At 36.1% G+C, this 14,320-nt stretch overlaps 1 protein-coding gene and 1 pseudogene across 8 annotated transcripts in view; one reads left to right on the top strand and one right to left on the bottom strand.

Moving 5' to 3' along the window:
- VMP1 (vacuole membrane protein 1) overlaps nucleotides 1-14,320 on the bottom strand; it is a 130,103-nt gene that overhangs the window by 35,399 nt on the left and 80,384 nt on the right. The window lies entirely within an intron of this gene.
- On the top strand, nucleotides 6,479-14,081 carry LOC109551715 (40S ribosomal protein S3a-like; annotated as a pseudogene).

The raw sequence follows: 14,320 nt of genomic DNA, 5'->3' as shown, positions 1-14,320 counted from the left end.
TGCCAGGGAAGTCCCTGTTCTTTTTTTGAATTATAATGGACTCACACAAACTTGTAAGATGAAGATTGCTAAGAAACAAACTCTAGAATTACAAGATAAAGTAGGGATATTAATTTGACGAAGTAAAGTGATTGTGACAATAGAAACTAATTATAAATTTTTAATTCAGTACCTACAGGATGCTGGATTACAAAATACACATACATTTACCAAAAAAAGTGATCAGAACAGAGTGGTGCAACTACTTTTGAAAATGAAAGTTTCAATATCCAATTTATAGCTTTTACATTATTAAATCAGAGATGATCCCTGGAATTCCTATTTAAATTGGAAATTAGGGTAGAATTCTATAATAGAGCAAATAGAATACATCATATAAACACATTTCAGGAAAGCAATTTTATTCTAGAAATAATTTACAGATTTAGAACTTTTAATAAGAGATTAGACAGTTCTCATTCAGGATGCCAACAGAGGAAGAAGCTCTTGAACTCACCTTCTCCCATGAACACTCTGAACTCACAACTCCCATCTTCTTCCTGTAGAGCAAAACGCTTGGCTCCCCACAAACCCACACCTGATGACCCAACTTTTAAGACTTCCACCTGATAGACAGGCCCCCCAAACATCTAGATTTGAAAGTCAACAGGACTTGTGTCCATGAGACCCACAAGATTATAGTGGACTAAGAGATACCAAAATAAGAAAGTAATATTTTTTTTAAGAAAGTAATATTAACATATCTAAAAGGAGAAATAGACAGCAATACAATAACAGTAGGAGACTTCAATACAATACTCCACTTTTACCAATGGATAGATCAACCAGACTGAAAATCAATAAGGAAACATTGGACTTAAATGACACATAAGACTAGTGGGACTTAACAGACATTTACAGAACATGCCACCCAAAAGCATCAGAATATACATTCTTCTTTAGCACACATGGAACATTATCCAGGATAGATCATTTATTAGAACATAAGACAAGTATTAATAAATTTAAGAAGACTGAAATCATATCAAGTATCTCTTCTGGCCACAGTGGTATAAAACTAAAAATCAATTTCAAGAAGAAAATTGGAAAATTCACAAATGTGTGAAGATTTAACAACATGCTATTGAACGACCAATGGGTCAAGGAACTCAAAAGTGAAATTAAAAAAATATCTTGAGACAAATGAAATTGGAAACACAAAATAGGAAAGCTTAAGGGATGCAGCAAAAGCAGTTCTAAGAGGGATATTCATAGTGATAAATGCATACATTAAGAACAAGATCTCAAACAACCTAACTTTATACCTCAAGGAACTAGAACACAAAGCACAAACTAAGCCCAAAGTTAGTGGAAGGAAGGAAATAACAAAGATCATAGTGGAAATAAATGAAATAGACTAGAAAAACAATAGAAGAAGTCAATGAAACTAAGATGATTTTTGGAGAAGATAAATTAGACAAAACTTTAGCTAGACTTACCAAGAAAAAAGGGGGCTTAAATAAATAAAGTAAAAAATGAAAGAGGAGATATGACAACTGACACCATATAACTACAAAGATTCATAAGAGTCTATTATGAACAATGACATGCTGAAAAATTGAACAACCTAGAGAAATGTATACATTTCTAGAAACCTACAACCTACCAACACTGAATCATGAAGAAATAAGAAATCTGAACAGACTAATTACTAGTAAGGAGATTGAATTAGTAATCAAAAATCTCCCAACAAAGTCCAGGAACACATGGTTTCACTACTGAATTCCACCATATATTTAAAGAACTAACACCACTCTTCTCAAACTCTTCCAAAAAACTGAAGAGGAGGGATCACTTGCAAATTCATTTTAAGAGGCCAGCATTACCCCAAAACCAAAACCAGACAAGGACACTACAAGTAAAGAAAATTATTGGCCAATATCCCTGATGAACACAGATGCAAAAATCCTCAAAAATAAAAGGAAAAATCATCATACAAATTCTCAACAAAGTGGGTCCAGAGGGAATTAGGCCATATATGACAAGCCCACAGCTAATATCATAGTCTTGTGAAAAACTGAAAGCTTTTCCTCTAAGATTAAGAAGAAGACAGGATGCTTACTCTCTTATCATTTTTATTCAAATGGGAAATGAAAAAGTAAAACCCTCTCTGTTGGCAGATGACCTGATGTTATATACAGAAAATCCTAAAAACTCCACCAGAAAACTATTAGAACTAATCAACTAATTCAGTCAAGTTGGAGAATAAAAAATCAATATACAAAAATCTATTGTGGGGACTTCCCTGGTGGCGCAGTGGTTAAGAATCCGCCTGCCAATACAGGGGACATGGGTTTGAGCCCTGCTCCGGAAAGATCCCACATGCTGCAGAGCAACTAAGCCTGTGCGCCACAACTACTGAGCCTGTGCTCTAGAGCCCGCGTGCCACAGCTATGGAAACCCACATGCCTAGAGCCCATGCTCTGCAACAAAGAGAAGCCACCACAATGAAAAGCCCGCACACCACAACAAAGAGTAGCCCCTGCTCGCCACAACTAGAGAGAAAGCCCATGTGCTGCAAAAAAAGACCCAATGCAGCCAAAAAAAAATCTATTGTGTTTCTATACACTAATAATGAACTATCAGAAAGAGAAATTAAGAAAACATTTGCATTTACAATTGCACCAAAAAAGAATAAAATACCTGGGAATACATTTAACCAAGGAGATAAAAAACCTGCACACTGAAAGCTATAAGACACTGAGGAAAGAAATTGAAGAAGACACAAATAAATGGAAAGACATTATATGCTCATGGGTTGGAAGAATATTGTTAGAGTGTCCATACTACTCAAAACAATCTACAGATTCAATGCAATCTCAAACAAAATTCCAATGGCATTTGTCACAGAAATAGAACAAACAATCCCCAAATCTGTATGGAATGACAGAAGACCCAGAATAGCCAAAGCACTCTTAGTAAAGATGAACAAAGCTGGGGCCATCATGCTTTCTGATTCCAAACTGTATTATAAAGCTACAGTAATCAAAACTGTATGATACTGGCTTAAAAACTGACACACAGATCAATGGAAAAGAATAGAGAGCCCAGAAATAAACCCTCACATATATGAAATATTAATTTATGACAAAGGAGCCAAGAATATACAATGGGGTGGGGCTTCCCTGGTGGCCCAGTGGTTGAGAGTCCGCCTGCCAATGCAGGGGACATGGGTTTGTGCCCCGGTCCGGGAGGATCCCACATGCCGTGGAGCGGCTAGGCTGCTGGGCCTGCATGTCCGGAGCCTGTGCTCTGCAATGGGAGAGGCCACAGCAGTGAGAGGCCCGTGTACCGCCAAAAAAAAAAAAAAATATATATATATATATATATATATATACAATGGGGAAAGAATAGTCTCTTCAATAAACAGTGATGAAAAAAATTAGATAGCCACATGCAAAAGAATCAAACTGGACCCCTATCTTACGCCACACACAAAAATCAATTCAAGATGGATTAAACACTAGAACATATGATCTGAAACCATAAAACTCCTAGAAGAAAACATAGGGGGTAAGCCCCTTGACTTTGGTCTTAGCAACGATTTTTGGATATGACACCAAAGCAAAGGCAACAAAACCAAAAATAAACAAGTAGGATTACATCAAATTAAAAAGCTTTGTACAGCAAAGGAAACCATCAACAACATGAAAACGCAACATAACAACTGGAAGAAAATTTTTGCAAACCATGTATCTAACAAGGGGTTAATATCCAAAATAAATAGGGAACTCACACAATTCAATAGAAGAAAATCTGATTAAAAAATAGGTAGAGGATATGAACAGATATTTTTCCAAAAAGATGCACATATGGCAAACAGGTACATGAAAAGGTGCTCAACAACACTAATCATCAGGGAAATCAAAACCATAATGAGATATCACCTCACAACTATTAGAATGGCTATCATAGAACAGACAAGCGATAACAAGTGTTCGGAGTTCCCTGGTGGTCCAGTGGTTAAGATTCCACCTTTCAATGCAGGGGACGCGGGTTCAATCCCTGGTCAGGGAACTAATATCCCACATGCCGCGGGGCAACTAAGTCCGCGTGCGGCAACTACAAAGCCATGCACTGTGGAGCCTGCATGCCGCAACTAGAGAAAAGCCCACACACCGCAACGAAGAGCCCGTGCACCGCAATGAAAGATCTTGTGTGCCGCAATTAAGATGTGACGCAGCCAAAAATAAATAAACATTAAAAACTAAAAAAAGGGCTTCCCTGGTGGCGCAGTGGTTGAGAGTCCGCCTGCCGATGCAGGGGACACGGGTTCGTGCCCCGGTCCGGGAGGACCCCACATGCCGCGGAGCGGCTGGGCCCGTGAGCCATGGCCGCTGAGCCTGCGCGTCTGGAGCCTGTGCTCTGCAACGGGAGAGGCCACAGCAGTGAGAGGCCCGCGTACCGCAAAAAAAAAAAAATAAATAAATAAATAAATAAAATAAAATAAAATAAAAAGAGAGATAACAAATGTTGGCAAAGCTGAGGAGAAAAAGACGTGCACTGTTGGTGGGAATGGGTACAGCCAGTATGAAGGGTACTCGAAAAATTAAAATTAGAACTACCATATGACCCAACAATTTCACTTCTGGGTTTTGGTCCAAAAGAAATGAAATCACTATCTTGAAAAAATATCTGCAACACCCCCCGCCCAGGTTTATTGAAATATTATTACTTACAATAGCCAAGACATGGAAAGAACCTAAGTGTCTATTGATGATGAATAAAGAAAATGTGGGATATATACATAAAGATAGAAAGACACACATTGTAATATTATTCAGTCATAAAAAAGAAGGAAATCTTGCCATCTGCAACAACATGGATAGATTTCGACGGCATTATGTTAAGTCAAATAAGTCAGAGAAAGACAAATACTATATGATCTCACTTTATATGTGCAATCTAAAAAAAAAACCCTGAGATCATACATACAGAAAACCAGGTTGGTGACTGCCAGAGGCAGATGGAGGGAGGATGGGTGATACGGGCATAGGTGGTCAAAAGATACAAACTTCCAGTTAAAAGATAAATAAGTTCTGGGGATGTAATGTACAGCATGTACAAAATTCAGATTTTGCTCCTGTTCATATTTATACATTTCTATTATTTAGTATGGTTTTATTAGACTGCATATTGTGAAAATTTAGTTGGTCACAAATAGCATCTTTTTAATGAACAGAATAAAAATGTGAGATCAGTACATGTGATACAAGTAAATACTGTTTCACAAAACATTATTTCAGTTACACACGCATAGGCCCTAAGTACAATCAATGTAGTCTGTAACATGGGGTATAGTAAAAAATAAAGGTCCATGAGTGACACACATTTCAGAGAGTTGTGCCTAAAATAGAAAGATATCAGCTATATCAGCTATATAATTAAATGAATTTCTACATGTACTCGTATATTTATTACCAAATCTACTTTGGTGGGAGGGTGGTAAAACTATTTTTTTTTTTTAGCTGTACAGCAGATACACAGTAATGTACATAAATCTAAAATATACATCTTGGTGAAATTTTACAATGAACACACCCATGTAACTACCACCGAGATCCAGATACAGAACATTACCAGAACTCCAGAAACCCCACTGGTGGCACTACTAGTAATTACTTCTTCTCCCAAAATAACCACTATCATTGACTTCTATTACTATAAATGTAGCTTGCCTATTTTTGAACTTTATATAAATGGAATTATACAGTAGGTCCTCTTTTATTTCTGGCTTCTGTAGGTCAACATTATGTCCATGTGATTCACTCCTGCTGTTGCACGTGGCAATAATCAATTTGCTGCCTTTGTATGAATATACCACAATTTATTTATTCTACTGTTGGTGGACATTAGGGTTGTTTCTAGTTTGGGGTTATTACAAATAATGCTGCTATGACTACTCTTGTCAAGTCTTCTGGAGCATCTTTCTTCTAGGTATAAATCTACAAAATGGAACTGCTAGATCGTAGGGTATGTTTATGTAGACAGTGCCAAACACTTTTCAAAAGTGGTTGTAACATAAATTACTCTTCATATTGTTTCCATGTTGCCAGTTGATAATAAATCTCAATTGAAAAAAAATCTAAACCTTTTTACTTTCCTACAGATGGTTCTAATGAGTCTGTCTGTGGTAATTAGTAGCTTTGATAACTCAAACATATGAAGACTGAATAAATTCAACCATGAAAAGAGGAGGAAAAGAAAAGCTTTAAGTGCTGAGTTTTGGGAAAACTACATACAGTTTTTACCCATACAGAATTTTAGAAGACAAAATTAGAACCAAAATTCTTATTTAAAAGCAATTAAATTCAACCCCAAAAAGCTGGTAACTACCATATATATATGGTATATGCATGCATGGTAATAAAGAATATAAAGATGAGGACATTGTGGTTTGACCATTAATTCTATAAACGTTTAGCAAGTGTTTACTACAATGCCAAATGCTATTACAGGAGCAACGGATACAACACTGAATCAAACTGATAATCTGGATCCTCATGGAGCTTACAGTTTAATGGGAGGAGACAAAAACTACAAAATGGAGTGGCACGCAAGTTGTAATTTTAAATACGATGGTTGGAGAAGGCCTGACAGAAAAGGTAACATTTGATTAAAAACCTAAAGGAGGTGAGGGAATAAGCCAGGCTAAGAATGTAGAGGAAGACTGTTCCAGCAAGTTTTTTCTCTTGAGAGATAAATAAATAATCTAGTGTGTATATGGGGATGGTGGGTGGGTTGCAATTGGTAGAGATGGGGAAAGAGATGACTCAGGAAACCTACTGAGTTTGAAACGGAAACTGAAAAAATGAAAAGGAAAGCATGAAAAAGAGAAACAATATAAGAACACCAGTTCTACAGATTTACTGCAACATCAAACGATAGAGCACCAACTTTGTTGTTTTCAAACTTCCCTGAGCCACAGTTTCTTCATCTTTTCTGCAAAATGATGATAATAATATCTATCACCATGATAATTAAGAGACAAAACTGATTATGGGACAAAATTGTTTAGACTGGTATTACTTGACATTACTATCAAGAAAGAAACCCTGAGAACCAATGAAATAAAATACCTTGTCAGAATTTTTAGACACTATGTGAGCTCAGTTCTAGGGCAACATCACAAGTTGAGGGGATAACAGGCTTTTGTTTTGTTTTGTTTCTAATTTCAAAAAGAGAAGAGCAACATGTTAATATCAAGGAAGGAAGAGGGCTATAAAGCAGGAAGGAGGAAAGGAAGGAAATGCATTAAGAATTGAAAATTTATCAAATCTGCCTTGCAGTGCAACCAAGTAGTTTACCAAATACTCCATGACAAGAGGGTAAGGATGGATGAGATTACTACACATGAATGCTAGTTCTTAATCAACATATTCTTGTCTCCAGGAAATAAGAGGAAATTCTTTAGTTATTTACATCTGTAATGGTCACCTCACCATGATTACTAACCGTAAAACTCACAAATCATCTATTAGACATAAAATATCTCTTGGGTAGTCTAGAAGCAAAGAAGAGATGGAAGAAATAAGGTTTCAGGAGACTTTCTCAGGGTCTGACCATCAGCATTTGCTAACATTTTCAGATAAAAAGTAGAGCAGTATTTTTGGAAGTTCCAGATAACTACACAGAGTTTTTTTCCTCCTTTTCACAGTCCAAGCTACCAGCAGTAAAACCAGCCAGTATCTGCTGCTTCCTTTTCCTCCCTCTATCCCTGCTTAGCTTTCTGTTGAAAAGAAACCATATGGTAATTCTTAGGAAGGCAGGCAGACCGGCATCCACTCCTATCAGTGCCTGCCTGGCCTCTACTTGAAATAACAACGAACACTGTAGCCCAAGAAGAACAACAGCGCTCTAGACACTCAGGGAAAATGTCTGAGTATGCAAGATTTATTAGAAATGACACATTACACAAGTAATGCATTTTTCTTTTCTTCTCTCTTTTTTCCTGTCTGAAGCCAATATCTCCTCATGTGATCTTCTCATGTCTCACCAGAAAGGGTATTTACCAAATCTTAGTTGATGCTAGGGGGGAAAAAAATCACCCTTCATTTTTAGCATTTATAATTGATTGTATTTTGGTTGTAAGTAATTAATGAATAACTTTTATTTCCAGATTAAAACTGGAATTTAAACAAAAAGCATATGACAATCTACTGTGTACGTAAAAACAATAATACTGTGAACGAAAAAAAGGGGGAAAAAAGTAAAAATGGTTGAGATGAACTCAGACATGCAAAGCTATGAAAACTAGGTCAGTACAGAATTTACAAAATTGTCAGGGACAGGAAACTTAAGAGACCGAAAACAAAGGATAAAGATAAATGGGATCATCTCTATGATGAGAAATGTAAATAGTGGGATTCTTTCCTAAGATAGACCCATTCATCCCACTTAACAAGTTTATAAATGGTCCTGAAAAAAGGAACAGAGTTTAAGTTCTAAACCTACAGATGAAATTAAAATTATAAAGTGCCAAAATCATGGCAATATATTTAAAGATCATGTAAACTTGAGAGAGAAAAAGGAAACGTGGAAGGTAAGTTTCAAAGTGGATAACAGTAAGATAACACATTTAGGGAAAAATTATTTAAATGTAAAATGATGGGGAATTCCCTGGCAGTCCAGTGATTAGGACACTGCTTTCACTGCTGAGAACCTGGGTTCGATTCCTGGTCAGGGAGCTAAGATCCTGCAAGCCACGCAACGTGGCTAAAAAAAATATATATATATATAGATATAGATATCTATATAGATAGATAGATAGATAAAGTGATGGGTTATAAAAGTTTCCAGTTATGAACAAAGGAAAGGGAACTGGGAGTGGTCTCCCAAGTAAACAGTTTATTGAAGTAAACATGAAGTAAACAATTTATTAAAAACATCAGCAAAATGCATTGCCAAAGAGGACTGTGGTTGTAGAAATCTGAAAAAACACAAGTACAGTAGTGTAGTTGTCCCTGAAAAATCATATGCAGTTCTGACAACTTCATGTCAGAAAAAATGTAAAAGGATTAGATAAAGATCCATGGGGGGAGCACGAATTAAAATGATCAAAGAGTTTGGGGTTATTAGATATAAAAAGTAAATGATTATTTTTTTAGAAAGGCTGAAAAGGTAACTGATTAAAATCTATAAAGTTATGTAAAGAGGAAAGGAAAAGTGTTTAAAAAATATCTTACAATACTAGAATGAGGGTAGCGCCCTTTATAACGTGAAAGAGGCAAATTTAAAACAAACAAATGGAAGCATGGCTTTAAATAACAGCCTATGAACTTACTGAAGTCTTTACCTCAAGAAGTAGTAAAAATAAATTTTTACAAGTTTTGATAAATTAATGGATGCAGACCCTTATCAGGGAAAGTGCACAAGGAAGTCTAGAGTACATGCCTACTTTTGAGGGGAGCACTGTATTAATTACCATGCCTACTTCCTGGTGTTTCTACATAGCCCTTTAGTTTAAAAGCACGATAGTCATGTTTGTTACATGGTGAGGCCCAAGACAGGAAAATGGGAAGAACACTCTACCAAGAGAAATTTTCTTAAATACTCAGCAAGAAAGAACTGCCTATCTGTTACGACAAACCAAGAACCTTGACGAATTAGAAACAAAAACACCTTTTGTAATAGGAAATGAGCATAATAGTTACTCTGCTGTCAATGTCTTGCACTAACTCTGATCTCAGGCCAGGATCCCTAGGAGCATTCAGCAGTTACAACAGAGGGTGGATGTGTATTTAGTGTGTTACTGATTTGCAAACTCGAGCAAAAGCATAGCATACATACAGTCTGTTGGTCTAAGATTCAATGAAAGGCGCCTTTCTAAAGGCATTTTACAAAAGGTGTTTGAAACACAAACCTGAGTAAAATCTTTAAATTAGTTTAACAAAGGTAACCTAATGCCTGTCTAATGCTTATCCCCTCCACCCCATAGCTGTAAACAGGTGTGCAAATGAGAAGAATGAAGCAGACATAAAACAAAACTATATTTTTCTCCAATGTCTAAAGCAAACTAACAAGAAAAATCTTAAACATTTATTACTTATTGCGCTTTGTAAATGACTGTATTAACCTCTTAGTTTCATTTTTAAATCATCTAATTTAAATTAGAATGCTTCTTCATCAAAACTAATGTTTCTCTTCTATTTTAATTTGATCACTGAGAGCTCGTGAACATTGTTAGAATATAAACAATTTTAAACTTCCATTATTCTGCAGTATTCTTTCCTGTGAGGAATAATTAGCTCAAAATTTTCTACCATGTTCTTTTCCCTAAATTTATTTTGTTACAAAAAAGGTAAGCAGAATAAAAATGATTTTTAGGAGGTTAAGTTTAAATGTAATCTTTAAATTTATTTTTAAAATAAAAGTCTGGCCAAGATGACATGGTTAAATACAGAAACGAACGTGTAAAAATAAACGGGTTCAGGAGTGCACGACGAGCAGACAAGTTTCCCAGTGGCCATTTATTTGGCAGTTTGAATCAAATTGCGACTCTCTTTCCTGTTAATACTACTATAAGAATGGGTTAAAGAAAATGAGAAGAGTCAGAAAATGAAGAAAGATTAAAAGTCTGGGAGTGGAGGGGCAAGAGAAGAATTCAAAATAAAGTGAAATCTTCCTGAGAAAGCAAATAAAATGAGGTATTAAGAATTCCGTCATAATTCATGCTAAGTGTGCTTAGAAACTACAACTACAGAACTATTTTAAGTGCTACCTTTTCTTGTTGAACCAAATGCAAGTAAGTGACCTTTGTGTACAAAAAGCTAACTGTGCTAGTAGTTGCAATATCTTGCAACAGAATCCTTCAAAAGAGACACTTAAAATTGCTTAATCTCGATGGCACTTTGTGGTAAAATTATGAGCCAGCTCTGAAAGAAGATCTAGCAGGCCTGCCTTTTCAAAAACTTAACGTTGTTGGGTGTGGTTGGGTGATTCTGAAAAGAGAAACTACAATAAGCCTTGGTAGCTTTGACACAGCCTTTAAGTGATAAATAAATGTGTTTAACATGTGTCTCTAATGTTCATTATGGTAAAGTTGATCAGTTTAACCCTTTGCAAACAAGCAAGAGATCTTGAGAACAGGAAGCTTTTCTGTGGAACTCCTGACGCAACACAAACCATAGCAGTTACTGCAAAGCTTAATGCAAACCCTCTAGAGTCCACGTTGACAAATTCTTTAACAAGCCCTGTGGTTACAGGGAAGCTGGTTTCACTCTGACTCACTCCTACTCAAACAGTTTACTGGAAATGAAGGGGAGGGGGAATTTTCAGAGAAGTCATGTGATGGCCAGACAAACCACAGCCAGTAAAGGTTCAACAGAGTCAAAAACAGGTCCCAGCAACAACCAGCACCCAGAGTGTTCAACTGGCACTAAATTATATGAAAATGAGTCCTGTTGGGTTTCTGATCATCCACACCATGAACTCTTTCATAAATCTCTGTATATAAAAGAACGGATACTTCACAGGAGGAACAACCAGCAGGCACTGACATGGTGTGTGCAACTACAAACAGTTCATAGGAAAATGTGCTTAACAAAAAATAGCATCAAAGGAAGGTTAAAGCACTTCAGCGAATGTATAAATAATCATTATTAAATGCTTTCCCATTGTCTCTAAACTCAAATGATCAAACATATATTCTATCATTATCAAAAGAATGCCAACCCCCCCCAAAAACCCCTTTATCACCTTGTACTTCGGGGGATGTTCACTGGGTAATCTATTCTGCATACAAAGAAAATGCACTAGCCATAAGAATGAGAACTACACTATATTCAATATCTTGTAATGACCTACAATGGAACAGAATCTGAAAAAGAATATATATATACACATATAACTGAATCACTTTGCTGTACACCTGAAACACTGTAAATCAACTATATTTCAATTAAAAAAAGATATTACTCAGTATTCTAAAAAAAAACTATATTACAACTGATGAACTCTTTTTGGTTCATCACTTATGTGTTTTCACTAATAAAATAATGTAAATAACTTGAAATTTCTGAATAGGAAATGGATCCTATTAAACCGCCCCAAAAAGGTATTTTCAGCCTTAAATATATTTAATACAAGCTAGTAAAAGATATTAGTATTTAAACTTAACTTGGGGACTTAGTTTCAATAAATCAGACTAAGTGTAAGTGGAAAGTATTAATTAATTTAAATACTGCTGTCCTAAATAGAAGCTAAGAAACGTTCCCTTAAAATAAAATTAAATCCAGAAATTATAAAACAGCCTTTGAGGAACTAGTTAATCTAAGGTGGTGTACAGACTCACGAATTATACCCAATAGAAAGAAAAGCTAACCACTATAAATATGGAGGAAAAGACTGTATTATTTTAAAAGATAAGTTCTAAGAAATTTAAATTTCTTATTTCTAACTTAATTCTCAATTTTCTATAGTGATAATAACTTTCACAGTCAGCAACCTAATATTTTATGAAAAAGAATCCAACCAGCTAGGTCACTTGGACAGATGTCGTTTAGGAAAGCAAACTTATTCAAACCATATTCTTCTAAGTAAATATGTACAACATTCCTACGCTATTGTGTAAGTTTTAAACACAAAAATACAACCACCCATGCTACCGTTCCCCATTACTTCAATAAGAGTGGCTGCCCTAATCTTTTAGGGTACATCAAGCAAATAAGTTACTTTATTTTTTCAAACTCTTTTATTCCTCATGTCTTTAATTTACCTTTTTCTTTGGTTATATAGCTTATAGAATAAACAAGTCACCACAATAACCTTTATTTTTTTCTAAAGTATAGAACTTTACAAGCACTATTTTACTTAATGTGAATTCAAAATTATAAGTCATTTAACTTAATGATGTCTACTATATTATCTTCAACCCTTGCTCTCAGATGATTTATTTTTGAATGAAAGATTCTGTAAATTCTGTAGTGCTTTACAATCAGATGATTATTAAACTCAAAGATGCAAAACAGTTCAACCTTTTTTATGTAAGATGATTTCTGTGTTCACCGTATTTTATATTTTCTTTTGCAGTGGAGTAAGACTGAATATTCCCTTTTGGCTGAGCAGCAACACGGCAGTCTGCAAGAATAAGCACCTTACAAAAGGCAGCAAAAAGGGAGCCTAGAGGAAAGTGGTTGATCCATTTTCTAAGAAAGATCGGTATGATGTGAAAGCACCAGGTATGTTCAATATAAAAACACAGGAAAAACTGGTCACAAAAACTCAAGGAACCAAAATCACATTGGATGGCCTCAAGGGTCATGTTTTTTTTTTGTTTTTTTTTTTTAAGGTACGCGGGCCTCTCACTGTTGTGGCCTCTCCCGTTGCGGAGCACAGGCTCCGGACGCGCAGGCTCAGCGGCCAGGGCTCACGGGCCCAGCCGCTCCGCGGCATGTGGGATCTTCCCGGACTGGGGCACGAACCCGCGTCCCCTGCATCGGCAGGCGGACTCTCAACCACTGCGCCACCAGGGAAGCCCAAGGGTCATGTTTTGAAGTGAGCTTTGCTGATCTGCAGAATGATGAAGTTGCATTTAGAAAATTCAAGCTAATTACTGAGGATGTTCAGGGCAAAAATTGTCTAATCTCCGTGGCATGGATCTTGCTTATGACAAAATGTGTTCCACGGTCAAAAAATGGCAGCCCATGACTGAAGCTCATGTTGATGTCAAGACTACTGATGATTATTAACTTCGTCTATCCAGTGCTGTTTTTACTAAAAAATGCAACAATCAGATTCAGAAAACCTCATTGTTAGCACCAACAGGTCTGCCAAAAGCAGAAGAAGATGACTTGAAAGAAATTGTCAAAAAACTGATTCTAGACAGCATTGGAAAAGACATGGAAAAGGCTTGCCAACCTATTTATCTGCTCTATGATGTCTCTGTTAGAAAAGTAAACCCCAAGTTTGAAATGGGAAAACTCATGTTTCATGATGAAGGCAGTAGTTCTGGAAAAGCTACTGGGGATGAGACAGGTGCTAAACTTGAACAAGCTGATGGATATGAGCCACCAGTCCAAAAAACTGTTTAAAATTCAGACTTGTAAGGGTGACAAATAAAAAATCTTATTTGTGATGTTAATAAAAAAGACTGAATATTAAGTGAACATGTTTCATGTAATGGTACATTTTCTCTCTTAACTGATATTTCTTAGTTCATTCAAAGTATCTACTGCATGAGTAGTATGTGCAAGACCATACAAATATTTTTGTGGCCTCCTCTCAAGGAGCTTACAAACTCCTGGGTAAGATGAGAAAAGCCCACAGACAGTTCTAAAAGAAG

The sequence above is a fragment of the Tursiops truncatus genome, chromosome 20, assembly GCF_011762595.2.
Source record: "Tursiops truncatus isolate mTurTru1 chromosome 20, mTurTru1.mat.Y, whole genome shotgun sequence".
NCBI lineage: Eukaryota > Metazoa > Chordata > Mammalia > Artiodactyla > Delphinidae > Tursiops > Tursiops truncatus.
This window is presented reverse-complemented; position numbering and strand designations above follow the sequence as displayed.